At 39.5% G+C, this 14,788-nt stretch overlaps 1 long non-coding RNA gene across 3 annotated transcripts in view; it reads left to right on the top strand.

The window, feature by feature from the left end:
• Positions 1 to 14,788, top strand: part of LOC309646931 — a 312,876-nt gene that overhangs the window by 142,788 nt on the left and 155,300 nt on the right. The gene's annotated exons all lie outside the window — the stretch shown is intronic.

Here is a 14,788-nt window from a genome sequence, read left to right on the forward strand (position 1 = left end):
GTCTTTCCATTTGAACCTGAAAACTCCCTTTAAAATTTCTTATATTGGAGGTCTTCTAGTGATGAATTATTTCATTTTTTATTTATCTAAGTATGTCTAAATTTCTCCTTCATTTTTGAAATATAGGTTTGCTAGTTATAAAATTTTTGGTTGACAGTCCTTCCCTTTTAGCACTTGAGTATGTCATCATCACAGTCCTCTGGCCTCTATGGTTTCTCATGAGATGTCAGCTGTTAACTTTATTGAGAATCCATTGTATATGATAAATCACTTCTTTCTTGCTACTTTCAAGATTCTTTCTTTGCCTTCCAATTGTTTGATTATAATGTGTCTAGGTAGGGATTTGTTTGTGTTTATCCTACTTGGGCTTGTTGAGCTTTTTTGATATGTAGATTTATATATTTTTTATCAAATTTGGGAAGTTTGAGGTTATTATTATCAAGTATTCTTTCTTTCCTTTCTCTCTCTCCTTTCCTCCTGTGACTTCCATTAAGCATATGTTGATACACTTGATGGTGCACCATAGGTATCTGAGACTATTTGTTTTTCTTTCTTCTTTTTTCTTTTTGTTCCCCAGATTTGAAAATCTTAATTGACCTGTTTTAAAATTCAATGATTCTTTCTTTTGCCCACTCAAATCTGTTGTTGAGCCCTTCTAATGAATTTTTCATTTTGGTTATTCCACTTTTCAACTTCAGAATTTCTATTTGGTTACTTAAAAAATTATTTCTAGCTCCTTACTTATAGTCTCCATTTGGTGATATATTATTTTTATACTTTCCTTTTGTTGTTTAGACATGGTTTCCATTAGTTCTTTGATAATATTTAAAATGGCTGATTTAAAGTCTTAAGATGTCCAGTAAGTACAACAACTAGTCTTCTTGGAGAAAGTTGCTATTGACAACTTTTTTCCACATATGGACCATATTTTCTTATTTATTTGCATGTGATATAATTATTTCTTTATAACTGGATATTTAAAATGATATAATATGGCAACTCTGGAAATAAGATTCTCTCCCCTCCCCAGGGATTATTGTGGCTATTGGCTGTTCTTGTTGTTGTTACTATCTGTATATTCATTTGGATATTCTAAATATATAATAATATGTTTTTCAACAATTAGTGTTTTATTACTCCTTTAAAAATTTTTATATGTGTATTTCTTCTTCTTGTCGTATTGCACTAGTTAATTCCTCCAGTGAATGATTGTACTGAAGTGACAGAAGATATCATTGTCTCATTTTTGATTGCATAGAGAATGCTTTCATTTTATCATTATTATGATCTTTGCTTTTTTGGAAATGTGCTTTTCACATTATATTATCATATTATAATTAGTTGCTAAGACTTCTTTTGATTTTACTCAATTCAATTTTTAAATTTAATGTAACTGTTGGGAAGTTTAATTTTGTCAAGTGTTTTTAATGCATATTTTGAGATGACATGTAATTTTTCTTTATTCTATTGAGATGGTGATTTTTACTGATTAATTTTATGATGTTAATCTAACCTTGCATTCCTGGTATGACCCCCCCACCCTTTGGCATGATATGTAATCCTTTCTGTATGTTGCTGTGACTTATTTGTTAGTATAAATAAATTTTACACAGGTGTTCAGAAGAGAGATTGGTCTATGATATTTCTTTCTTTTAATGTCTTTGTTAGATCGCAGTAACCAATTTATGCTTGCCTTGTAAAATATAGTGAATAGTGTTTTCTCGTTTTTACTTCCTAAATCAGTGTAAAATGAGGGCATTTTTCCCCTTATGTTGAAGAATGCACTAGTTAATCCATCTAGTCGTGGAATTTTCTTTGTAGAAAGGTTTCAAGTTAAAGATTTTTCTTTCTCTTTTTGACTTATTTCACTAAGTATAATATTCTCTACGTCCATCCATGTTGCTGAAAATGGCAGAATTTTATTCTTTTTTATGACTGAGTAATATTCCTGTGTGTGTGTGTGTGTGTGTGTGTGTGTGTGTGTGTGTCACATCTTTTTTATCCATTTGTCTGTTGATTGGCACTTGGGTTGCTTCCATATCTTGGCTATTGTAAATAGTGCTGCTATGAACATTTGGGTGCATGTGTCTTTTCAAATTAGTGTTTTCATTTTTTTCAGATATATACACAGGAGCAGAATTGCTGGATCATATGGTAGTTCTATTTTTAGTTTTTTGAGGAAACTCTGTACTGTTTTCCATAGTGGCTGCACCAATTTACATTCCCACCAACAGTGTAAAAGGGTTCCCTTTTCTCTGCATCCTTGCCGTCATTTGTTGTTTGTTGACTTTTTGATGATAGCCATTCTGACAGGTGTGAGGTGATATCTCATTATTTTGATTTGCATTTTTCTAATAATTAGCCGTGCTGAGCATCTTTTCATGTGCTTATAAGAAAAATATCTTCTCAAGAAGAGAAGAAAGATATCTTCTCCAGAAAAATATCTATTGTTTGTTCTTTTTCTAGTTCTAGTTTAGGTTGTTTATTTGAGATTTTTCTTTTTTCTTGAGGAAGGCCTGTATTGCTATAAACTTCCCTCTTAGAACTGTCTTTTTTGTATCCATAGATTTTGGAGTGTTGTGTGTCCATTTTCATTTGTCTCAAGTTATTTTCTGATTTCCTCTTTGATTTCTTCATTGACCCATTGGTTGTTTTTTTTTTTATAATTTTTTTTTAATTTATTTACTATTTATTTATTATTAATTTTTGTCTGTGTTAGGTCTTCGTTTCTGTGTGAGGGCTTTCTCTAGTTGCGGCAAGCAGGGGCCACTCTTCATCACGATGCGTGGGCCTCTCACTATCGCGGCCTCTCTTGTTGCGGAGCACAGACTCCAGACGCTCAGGCTCAGTAATTGCGGCTCACGGGCCTAGTTGCTCCGCGGCATGTGGGATCTTCCCAGACCAGGGCTCGAACCCGTGTCCCCTGCATTGGCAGGCAGATTCTCAACCACTGCACCACCAGGGAAGCCTGACCCATTGGTTTTTACTAGCATGTTGTTTAGTTTCCACGTGTTTGCTCTTTGTTCATTTTTCTTTCTGTAATTGATTTCTAGTTTCATACTGCTGTGGTCAGAAAAAATTCTTGATATAATTTCTGTCCTCTTAAATTTGTTGAGACTTGTTTTGTAGCCTAGTATGTGATTTATCCTGGAGGATGGTCCATGTGCACTTTAAAAGAATGTGTATTCTGCCGTTTTTGGATGGAATGTCCTATAGATATTTATTAAGTGCAGCTGGTCTGTTGTGTCATTTAAGACCACCATTGCCTTATTGATTTTCTGTCTAGAGGATCTGTCTATAGATGTAAGTGGGGTGCTAAAGTCCCCTACTATTATTGTATTATTGTCAGTTTCTCCCTTTGTGTCTGTTAGTATTTGCTTTACATATTTAGGTACCCCTGTATTGGGTGCATATATGTTAACAAGTGTAATATCTTTTTCTTATATTGATCCCTTTATTATTATATAATGCCCATCTTTGTCTTTTGTTGTAGCCTCTGTTTTAAAGTCTATTTTGTCTGATATGAGTATTGTTACCCTTGCTTTCTTATGATTTCTGTTTGCATGAACTATCCGTCCCTTAACTTTCAGTCTGTGTCTGTCTTTAGCTCTAAAGTGAGTCTCTTGTAGGCAGATTAGAGACCTGACCCATGGTTATTTAAAAGTGTTTTAATTTTTAATTTTTTTTAGAATTTTCTAAATATACTTTGTTACTGATATCTCATGTATTTTTCTTCTGTTGTTAGAGGAAACATAGTCTATTTAACTTCAGTTCTTTCAGTTGATGCTTCTCAAATTTATTTCTCAAGCCTTTTACTTCCCTTGAGCCTTAGACTTTATCACGTACAACACAGCACATACACACACACCCACACCCACACCCATACACACACACCCATACACACACACCCACACAAACACACTTTTAGATAAGATTATAGAAGGATAGAGCATTGAGTGAGAAGCCCACTTCCCTGTGGTTACAATCTTAGAAACACTAATATTCAGGAGGAAGAAGAGGATCTAACTAAGGACACAGTGAAAGACTGGAAGAAAGCACCTTTCATTTTCAGAAAGCTAAGGGATTAGTGCTTCAAAAACAGCACAGGTGTTTGCCCAAATAGATACTTATTATCTGGTTGTAATATCACTCTTTCCCAAAATAATGGCATGTAAAAAATGTGGCTGAGGCAGCAATTCTTACCCTGATAGAAACCTTTTCAAAATCACATCTTATATCGTAGTGTCCCAAACCATTACGATCCTAATAGGTAGAGCGTTAGAGCGTAGGGAAAAGTGACTATGGAGACACGTTCTCTCTTTTTCAGAAGACAAAGGTAAAAAAATGTACTGCAGGGAAGCTAATACAAAGCTTGGCTTACAGGAGAAAATAAGACCAAGCTGTAGAGAGAGCTCCTGAAGCATACAAGAACAGGACATGGGCAAGGATAAGGAACAGTCTAGTTCATGTGAGAGACGAAAATGAACTTTTTTCTTAGGCTAAAGGTGTAATGAGCTTTTCCCAAAGTCTAGAAACTCACACACTTCCTAGTTTGAAGTCATTAGCATATCATGGCAAGCCCCTTTTCTAGTTTGTTAAATTGTGATAACATTTCAATAGAAGAAGTGGGAGCCTGACCTGCTGTTTTTCACTTCTTGCCTGATTTACATACTTGAGGGTTCAGGAAATAAATGTAAGAAGCACATGACCTTTTAATTTCCCTTTCCAGATTTCCAACATTTTCTGGTTGCTTAGGTATATTTTCTTGGAGAAATTGCATTGGAATGCTTATAAAAGACACACGTGGAGAACATGTCTGATGCTTTTTATAAAGACTAACTTCTTCTTGCTAGATTTTCACTCTGGGGGTTTATTACATTTTAGGAGAGAGGATTTGACCTGGAGTGAGGTGTGTAACCACAGAACTCTGGCGTACTGTCATGGCAAAAGACTAACTGTGACGAACCTGTTACCTCTAACTTATTTGCCTTCTAGGGAGAATGGGCCCTGTTGGTGCTCAGGCCTTGGTTCTGCTAAGGGCCTCAATGAGTTTGTGTAAGAAAGTTTGGGAGAAGCAGAATACCATCCCTCTTTTGGTGCTAGGATTTCGGAAGAAAAGGGAGTCTGCTCTGCCTGGAAGAACTTGCAGGGTGAGAGTTAAGGTCCAGCATATGCTCCAGAGAGGAGAGGAAGCAAGAGAGCGGAGGGAGGGAGATGATGGCTGGAGACTATGACACATCCCAACAACCACATGTATCTTGAATAATTTTTTTTAAAAAACTGACGAAGGACTTGGAATAGTGGAAACCGGTGACAGGGCAGAGCTGCATGCCCAGAGTGATGCGTAGAAGAAAACAAGACAGACTGTAAGAATGATGCAAGTGGACCTTCTGCTATAATCTCTGGAGATTGGCAGGAATTTGGGGCAATCATCGGACTTTCAGCAGCTGAAGGGTGGGCTGGGGTCCAGGCCAAGTAAGCCTCAGTCTCCAAAGGGCTTCTTCTGACGTCTCTACATTGATGTGGCATCTCCTCTTTTCTTTCCTATCCCTCCTATCTCTTCACCTTCTCCATCAGTCTTCAAAATGTAGAAAAAAAAAAACCCCAAAAACCAAAAACTCCAGGCCTTTAAAATTTGTAGAGAGAAAGTTATTTGGAGGAAAATTCAAAGATGACAGAGAAATTAAACTTGAACGTTTTGGAAAATTTAGACAACTAATAGAGTATAAACAATTGGAGGGAGGGAAATGGCTGCAGTGTCCTGTGTGTACGACATTGGACCTGATGTAATAATCTACATAGTCAATAAAAGCAGTTAACTGATCCTAAGCCACTTTATTTTCCCTTATATGTACTGTGCATTGATTAACATATAGTAAAAAAATTATTTTCTTAGGGGTCATATGTTGATATCCTAGTAAATCATCCTAGTAAAACGTGAGAGCAATAGCTATGAGAATAACAGTTTTATTGATTTGAAAATGATATATTTCCCAAATATTTTTCTTCCTTTACTTATGCTTATCTAATTATTTCCCACAGTTATATATTTATGTTTGTTACCTATGTGTATGCCTTGTACCTGTCTCATATATATGTCTGTATGTATGTATGTATTTTTAAGCTGGCCATTTATTTATTTATTTATTTATTTATTTTTGGCTGTGTTGGGTCTTCGTTTCTGTGCGAGGGCTTTCTCCAGTTGCGGCAAGCGGGGGCCACTCTTCATCGCGGTGCGCGGGCCTCTCACTATCGTGGTCTCTCTTGTTGAGGAGCACAGGCTCCAGACGCGCAGACTCAGTAATCGTGGCTCACGGGCCCAGTTGCTCCGCGGCATGTGGGATCTTCCCAGACCAGGGCTCGAACACGTGTCCCCTGCATTGGCAGGCAGATTCTCAACCACTGCGCCACCAGGGAAGCCCAAGCTGGCCATTTTTAAACTTACTGTTTACTTTTACATTATGAGCTGTCTTAAATTCTTAATAGTCCTGTTCAACATGGAGTCATCTATGGATATAATGAACACATTCTAAATATTATTTAGTCAGGACGTCCCTGGAGGTCCAGTGGCTGGGACTTCGCCTTCCAATGCAGGAGGTGTGGGTTCTCTCCCTGGTTGGGGAGCTAGGCCAAAAACCCAGAAAACCAAAACATAAAACAGAAGCAATACTATAACAAATTCAATAAAGACTTTAAAAATGGTCCACATCAAAAAAATCTTTAAAAACTAAATATTATTTAGTCAAATAATACTAGCTGCAGCAGCCTCTTGGAGGACGTTATTTTGTACCTTTGTACATCACCTTGTACATTATCAAATTCAGTAATTTCTTTTCCAGTTGATCTATCACATTTGACATTGGTGATTAACTTCTTAAAACACTCTTTTTTGGGACTTCCCTGGGTGTCCAGTGGTTAAGACTCCATGCTGCCAATGCAGGGGGTGTGGGTTTGATCCCTGGTTGGGGAACTAAGATCTCATATGCCCCATGGTGTGGCCAAAAAAAAAAAAAAAAAAAAAAACCACTCCTTTTCCTTGAATTTCCAGATTTCACTCTTTTCTGGTTCTCTTAAGACTTTTCTCCTTGCCTTTTCTCTATTACAGTTTACTCTGCTTCTTTGGCCAGACCTTGACTGATACAGTGGTATTGGAGTCTCTCATGTTTAAAACCAAGCAGGGTCCTCTGGCTCTTGTAGCCAATGTTGCCTTCAATAGAAATCCATGGCTCCATCCCCAACTTCTTGGGATCCAACTCTGACTTTAGCCCCTTGATAGTTTCCTGGCTGGGGTTCCCCACTTCCAATAAGAGATTCAGACATTTTAAAGTTCATAAACCTTTAACTAAGAAGGGATCCTAGAACTTGAAGCCATATATCTGCAAGCTCCACTCAGCTGCCTATCACCTTTCTTTCACTCACTCACTCATTCATTTATTCTTTTTTTTTTAATAATATATATATTTTAAATTTTTATTTATTTATTATTTTTTTGGCTGTGTTGGGTCTTTGTTTCTGTGCGAGGGCTTTCTCTAGTTGTGGCAAGTGGGGGCCACTCTTCATCGCGGTGCGCGGGCCTCTCACCATCGCGGCCTCTCTTGTTGCAGAGCACAGGCTCCAGATGCGCAGGCTCAGTAGTTGTGGCTCACGGGCGCAGTTGCTCCGCGGCATGTGGGATCTTCCCAGACCAGGGCTCAAACCCGTGTCCCCTGTATTGGCAGGCAGATTCTCAACCACTGCGCCACCAGGGAAGCCCTCATTTATTCTTTATAAATTCCACAAAGGAACTAGTTCTGCCTTGTTGCTCCTTCTGTTTCCAGAGCCTACCAAAGTTATGGCTTTACCACTGTAGGCACTTGAGAACTGTTTGTTAAATGGGTGAGTGAAGAAATGGATGAATGACGCTTCTCCAAGTAGTTTTTCATCACTGTATGTGTCCTAGGCCTGTGCTGGTGTGGTAACTTATTTATAAAGATGGCTACAAAGCTTCCTCTCGTCCCGGATGCTGCCCCTCGGCCGGCTAACTGCCAGTCCTCCCACCACAAGGTGGCATCTATTTCCTCTCATCCGTACCTGGGCCCGCTGACTTCCTTTGACCAATAAAAATTGGTGGAAGTGATGCTGTGTGACCTCTGGGGGAAGGCAGTAAGAGGCTTTGCATCCTTGCCCTCAGATAGCGTGTAAGGAAGCCCGCCTGGCCAACTGGAGACCAAGAGGCCATGAGGAAGAGGACCGAGGAAGCCCACCTGACAGCCAGCACTTATGCCAGACCTGTGAGTGAAGCCGGAAGTGTTGAGCCCGGCCAGCCCTTCCAGATTAATGGAGCCATATGAGCAAACCCAGGTGACGGCATGAGAGGGATCGCCCAGACAACCTGCGGAGTCACGTGAGATGACACATTGCTGCTTTTTTAGGCACACGACTTAAAAGATGGCATGACTTTAAAGAGGAACAAGTCAATGTCGTTCCCTTTAAGGAGCTTATAATCTGCTGGGAAAGACATGTCACATACACTAAGTAATTTCTGGTTCTCATGTGAGTAGATTATGGGTCCAGTTGAAAAAACTTTCTCCTACAGTTGTGAATAATTCTTGGCAGCTAGGAAAAGGACATCTAACAAAAACAAAATGAAGACAGAGAGACCTTGAAAAAAATCACATTTAGCCTAATAAACATGAAATATTGGAAACAGGGGAAGATACACATGCATAAAGCTAGGAAATTGGAACCATTTATTTTATGCATTATTTGGAAAGGAAGTATGAATTTAGTACTGTCCTAACTGTCTCAGCTTTTCTCCATGGAGCATGCAGGAAGAATATATTTACACTGGGTTCTGTACAGATATTACATATATTTTACATACAGGCTCTGACAGACTCAATTCAGAGCAAAGAATAATCTTTCAGATACTTTTCATTGCATTTATATTATAAACTACATTTGGCGGGTGAATATCACTGTAAGCCTCGCCATTCGTATGCTAATGTTATAAGTTGGAGTTGTCAAGAGAATTATGCACAGGCTTGAGTACATGTGTGTGTGAGTGAGTGATATTTGTGTTTGCCAAAGCGGCATGTGCTCCTGAAGGGAGAGTGTGTCTTATCTTACTAGCTGTCTGGTCTCAGTTTCTCTCTCTAATGTGCCAGGAAGAAAATGTCTTTATCACTGAATATTTTGGTGATGCATAGATTCCAGGATGCCCTCCAGTGTTATAAGACATCTGTGTGTGTGTGTGTTTCTGTTCATGTATGTATGTGTACATATTAGGGTGGGAGATTAGCATGCTTTTTGTTTCTGTGTTCATCATTATTACTTCATTGCATAGAATGTCTCATCATTTCATGAGATATTTTCTAACATTCTCTCAGAATTTTGAACTCTTTTGGTTTACTTCTATTTATGAGACCATTTAACATTTCCACAGACGGAAGGAAAGTGCTCTGGTATTCCACTCTTAACTCTTGAATTGATCCTATGTTTCTATAAGAACAATAATCTTACTTAATTGAATAGCTTCCGTAGAAAGCCTTTTCTGTATGTTTTAAATTTTAGCAATTTTGTAACAATTATAAAAAGCAGCAGAAGGTGTGGAGTTTAATGTAATTGTAAGATGGAGTTTGAACTATAAGCCAGAGGCAAGGCCAGGGAGGAAGGTCAATTCATGTGAGGCCAGGGATGCTCCACTAAAGCTGTGGGTATTCCTCTCTGGGCAGTGGTCTGTCACTGCAGGCTTATAAGCTGAGAGGTAACATGATCAGATTCATATTTTGGACAGATCACTTGGGTAGGGGTGTAGAGGAAAGACATGTCCACACAAGAGTCTTGTCCTCTCTCACCAAGCCGAATGATGCATTTTACCCACTATCAAATATTTCTGAGTAAGTTCTTCGAGAACTAGAATGTGGAATGATTTTTTTCAAAGTATGGTTCTGGATCTACCACCATCAGAATTACTCAGGGGATGCTTGTTAAATAAGCTAATTCCCAGGACTACCTCATACTTACTAATTTAGTATCTTTGCAGATTGTTAACATTTCATCCTGACTTTGCTCAAACTGCCCCTTTTGTTCAGAAAATTTTCCCTTTTTCTTCCTCCATCTTACTCATTTTTTTCAAAACCCAGTGAAGTCATCGCTTCCTCAAGGAAGTCAGTCTTGAATCAGGAACCATCAACCAATCAGAGAATTGTGCACAAGCTGATCACACACACTGCAACTCCCCTCTCTCACCTTGCCTTTAAATACCCGTCCCTGAAATCCACTGGGGAATTCAGGTCTTTTGAGCATTAGCTGCCCATGCTCCTTGCGTAGCCTTGCAATAAACACTGCATTTTCCTGCACCAGAACCTGGTGTCAGTAGATTGGCTTTCCTGCACACAGGTAAGCAGACCCCAGTTTCATTAGGTAACAAATGAACAAGTTCACTGTACCCATTTTAGCTGTTCCCATGGTTCACAGTGACTTAGACCATGTGGGACCTGTCCTTTAGGCTGTACCAGAGCTTCCAATCTCAGGGGTTTCTCCAGCAGAACAACTCTGTGGGGAGGCACATCTTAGTGATGGGGAGCTAGTGGAGTCTATTTTGTCATGTGAAGGGGCTCATGGTGACATCAGGAACTGATTAAAAAGGTGGAGAATAATGCCTAACCTGGGTCCTGACCCCAGATCATCAGGCATGGCAGAACTCTTATTATGTCTAGGAGTTTCCTGACAAATATGCTACTTTTATTATTTGTATATAAATTTCTGTATCTGTGAGCCTCATTTGGTGATTGCATTCGGTTTGGCCTTTGCCAGTGAGAATTTTGACTCCAAGAATGAGGTATATTATTTCTTCCCTATCTGTAGCTTTGATCTCTTCACGCTTTGTAATGATAGAGCCATCCTATATGCGAAGTAGCCTGGGAATGTCTGCTTTAGTACTTGTACAGAGAAAACATAAAGTCAGTAGATACCAAAGGGCCAGAAGGATTGCGCAAGAAAGAAAATACCGAGGCAGGTGTGCTTGGCTAGTCAAGGCCTAAAATCCAAGGCAAGTTGAAGAGTGTATGACTAAGATATCACAACAAAAATGACACATATAAACTTTGAGAAAGAAATGTTGAACAAACAGGGTTTACAGTTTGTGAATTATGGGATTAGATAAATGAGAACTAAATTGTCAGGACAACTTGGGAGATTTCTGCCTCATGAAAGTTCCCAAAGATTCATTTATATTTCATTTCTCTGCGATGGATGGCTCCATAAATTTTGGGCAAAGGCAGGAGGAGAAAGACTCACACCTGCAGCCGAGGAGTTCCTGCCCACCTTGAAGGGTGCTGATTCTGCCAGTTACAACGTGGAAGGTGGTGTATGTTTGGGGTTAGGAAGGCGATTCTTGCAAAGTGGCCACAATTTGATCTGGGAGGGTGAGGGTTCAACCCGACACAGCACCATTTGCAGTGGGTGCTTCGTTAGATGACCTTAGTTAATATTCATTCCTCTCTAAAACTGGGATTTGTCTGACAAACTACATGAGCTACTGCATCTTTTTATTTGTGTGCCGTAGAGACTGGAAATTTATGGAATAGGAAGTGATAAATCAAGAGATGGGAATGAATAAGAAATGGTTCTCTCAAACTTTTGTATTTGTTGATGCACTGGCAAAAATAAACAGCCTAGAAAAGTGAAGACAGTAAAATACTTTTGAGTTCCTCCTAGAACGTGTGATATAAATGCAATGCACTATATTCATTTATGCTCCTAGGAGGCACATTTTTTTTTTTTTTTTGGAAAGCTCAAAAGAAAGGATGATTTGATACATGGCAAAAAAGTGCTAAAAGAAACTTTTAAAACATTTGCCACTGGAACTTCATTTCATACCTGTCAGAAATGTGGCGAGGAAATAGAAAAACTTCTGCCTTGACAATGTTTTGGGGAAAATGGGCCAACTAAACAAATATCATTTGAAGGCAGTAAGGAGTAAACTGTTCAGAAACACAATTTTATTTCCTTTTACAAATTCTTCCTCCAGAGATTTTAGTCACTCGCAAAACAGATGTCATTTTTGAAAATGCAGAATTGCAAAACACAAAAAAATCAGCATCCTTCAAGAATACTGTTGTGCTTTCTTCTTATTTGCTGGTAGAAAACATGTGTGTCTTGAATACCAATTATCTTTTCAGTTCAGTATTTCCTTCAGAGAACAAAAACTTTCTGGTACAGCTGCAGAGGACAAATAAAATGGTATCACAGAAGAGCAACTAGCACCTTGGAACCAGCTGTTTATGCTATTTTGTCATCTTCTCTTTAACCCTCTGAGTCCTGAGTGAGAACGGGGAACATTCTGGAATATGATCACGTCTCTGTGTGTGTGCATGTGATTAAGGATTTCTCAGCTTGCACTGGAGGGCAGTGTGAAAACAGACCTTTATTCTAGTCCCAGCACTGCCACTTATAAGTTGTGTGACTTCGGGAAATGTATATTTAACTTTTCTAAGCTTTCTTTTCCTCACCTGCAAAAAGGGTATAATAATGTTTGCCTCATAGAGTTGTTATGAGAACTAAATAAGACAATGTATGTTAAAATACTTAGCCTGTGGCACCTAACAGGTGCTCAATAGATGGCAGCTATTTTGAGATTGCAATCTATTTGAGGTCAAAGTCTTGTTTTTGAGCCCTGCTCTGCGGACCTATTATGGCGATAGGCACAAAAAATATTTTATATTCAGGTGATTGTTTCTCTGAAGCATTGCATAAATATCTAAGCACCTACTGTGTGTCAGCGCTTTCACCTGTGCCATTGTGAGTCTCCAATAAACCTGTATAATTATGTCATGATTGCTATTTTCTAGATAGGAAACTGGCATGCAGAGAGGCTCAGGAAATTGCTCAAATTCAAGGCAATTAGTGGCAGAACTGGATGCAGGTCTTCACATTTTAAGTTCAGCATTCTTTCCAGAGAGACTTCCTAAAACAAAACAAAATCAAACAAAAAACACAGAATTAAACCCTTGGGGGGAGATAATGTTGATGTATCACATCAGGTGCTCAGTAGAAAAGTCAGTCTGCAAAAGCAGGGGAAGGCAGGCAGCCTCTGTGGCTCTGAGTCAACCAGGAAGCTTCAGAGACTGCTTCCCACTAGCTATCTATTTTACGTTTGGTAGTGTATATATGTCCATGCCACTCTCTCACTTTGTCACAGCTTAGGGAGATCAGCTCGGTGCTTTGTGACCACCTGGAGGGGTGGGATAGGGAGGGTGGGAGGGAGGGAGAAGCAAGAGGGAAGAGATATGGGAACATATGTATATGTATAACTGATTCACTTTGTTATAAAGCAGAAACTAACACCCCATTGTAAAGCAATTATACTCCAATAAAGATGTTAAAAAAAAAAAAAAAAAGAAGAAGCTTCAGAGATGCGAGTATTCAGTTGGGAGATTGACAATGATCTAGGGGGGATGGAGCCAGAGTCTTCCCATTGAAATTTTATTATCTTTCCAATTCACAGAAAGTGCATTAGCTGTAATTCATGTTATTTTGAGCCAGGCTGATCCACGCTTTGGTGTTTTGCCCACTCCCACGGACTTTCAAAAAAGGAAATTTAAAGGAAGCTATATGATGTGCTGCACCTTTACTGAATCATTGCCAGGAATCACAAACTTTTCTGAGAAGCAACCTTTAGAAGGCTTGATTCCATATCCTTTAGCTTCATGTAGACTCAGTAAAAGAGGTTTTTTTTAAAAAAAAAAAGTAAAAAAGTAAAGGAAAAAGTAAGATATCATGGTTCCTTTAGTGTGAATGGAATTGATTCAAAAAATTCTTTTTTGCATAAGCTCCTTCAGAACAAAATCAAAGGGGAAAAGGGGGAAAGAAAAAACAACCTCTCCATTTCCCTACAGGAGGAAGGTCTCTGTGTCAGGTGGTGAATCCAGGAACAAGCATGACGTGCTATTCCCCTCACTGTCTGTCTTCTCGGGAGGCATTTCTTTTTGACAAACTCAGGGCAGCTTAAGCTGAAATTAAAATTCCTCCCACCCTCCACACGAGGGTTGGAAGTGGATGCTCAGATCCTTGGAGTTGCCTGGGACGCAGCTGTAGGGGCTGCATCTCTGGTGGAAGCCGTGACTTTGAGGCAGAGCTGGGCTGCCAGGGACGGTGCCGGCCAGCGTGACTCAGAGGAGGGGCAGAGCCAGACCAGCACAGAGTGGCCTGAAAGGCCTTCAGGGTGGAAATCACAGTGCTCCGCTCGAGTCTTGCTGCTGGGTGGTAGGAGCCTGCTCTTCCAGGTGTCCTCTGTGCCTTTTTCCCAGGAAAGCAGATGGCCGTGCAGTTTGCTTTCCTGTGTGCCCCAACTGGAGTGTTCAAGAGGGCTTACTTTTTGCTCCTGGGTGACTTTGGAGGGAAGCAGACAGTTGAGTTTCTCTAAGTCTGTACGTCTGTTTGCCTGATGCTTTTAGACCAGTCCACGCTTTTCTGCAGTAATGGGCTGGGGTAGGGGAGCAAAATATTGGCTTGTATCCAATCCCACTCTGTCTTTACCTTTTGAAATATTTTTCTAGATGTAGTTGGTGTTGGGAAAAGCAGAACCTCCATAAATTTTACCTGATCTGGTAGCCCCAAAAAGATAGGGGTTGGGAGGCTGTTGATAGCATAACCTGGGACTAACAGCAGGTATTCCAGCCACAAGTGAGACTGGAAATGAAGAGGTTCTTCCTCCTCCTTTCTACCATGATGACAAAAAGAAGTCACCACTCTTTCTTCTACCACGATGACAAAAAGTCACCACTCTTTCTTCTACCACGATGAC

This window comes from Balaenoptera physalus (assembly GCF_965194825.1).
Source record: "Balaenoptera physalus genome assembly, chromosome: 17".
In the NCBI taxonomy this organism is placed as follows: Eukaryota; Metazoa; Chordata; class Mammalia; order Artiodactyla; family Balaenopteridae; genus Balaenoptera; species Balaenoptera physalus.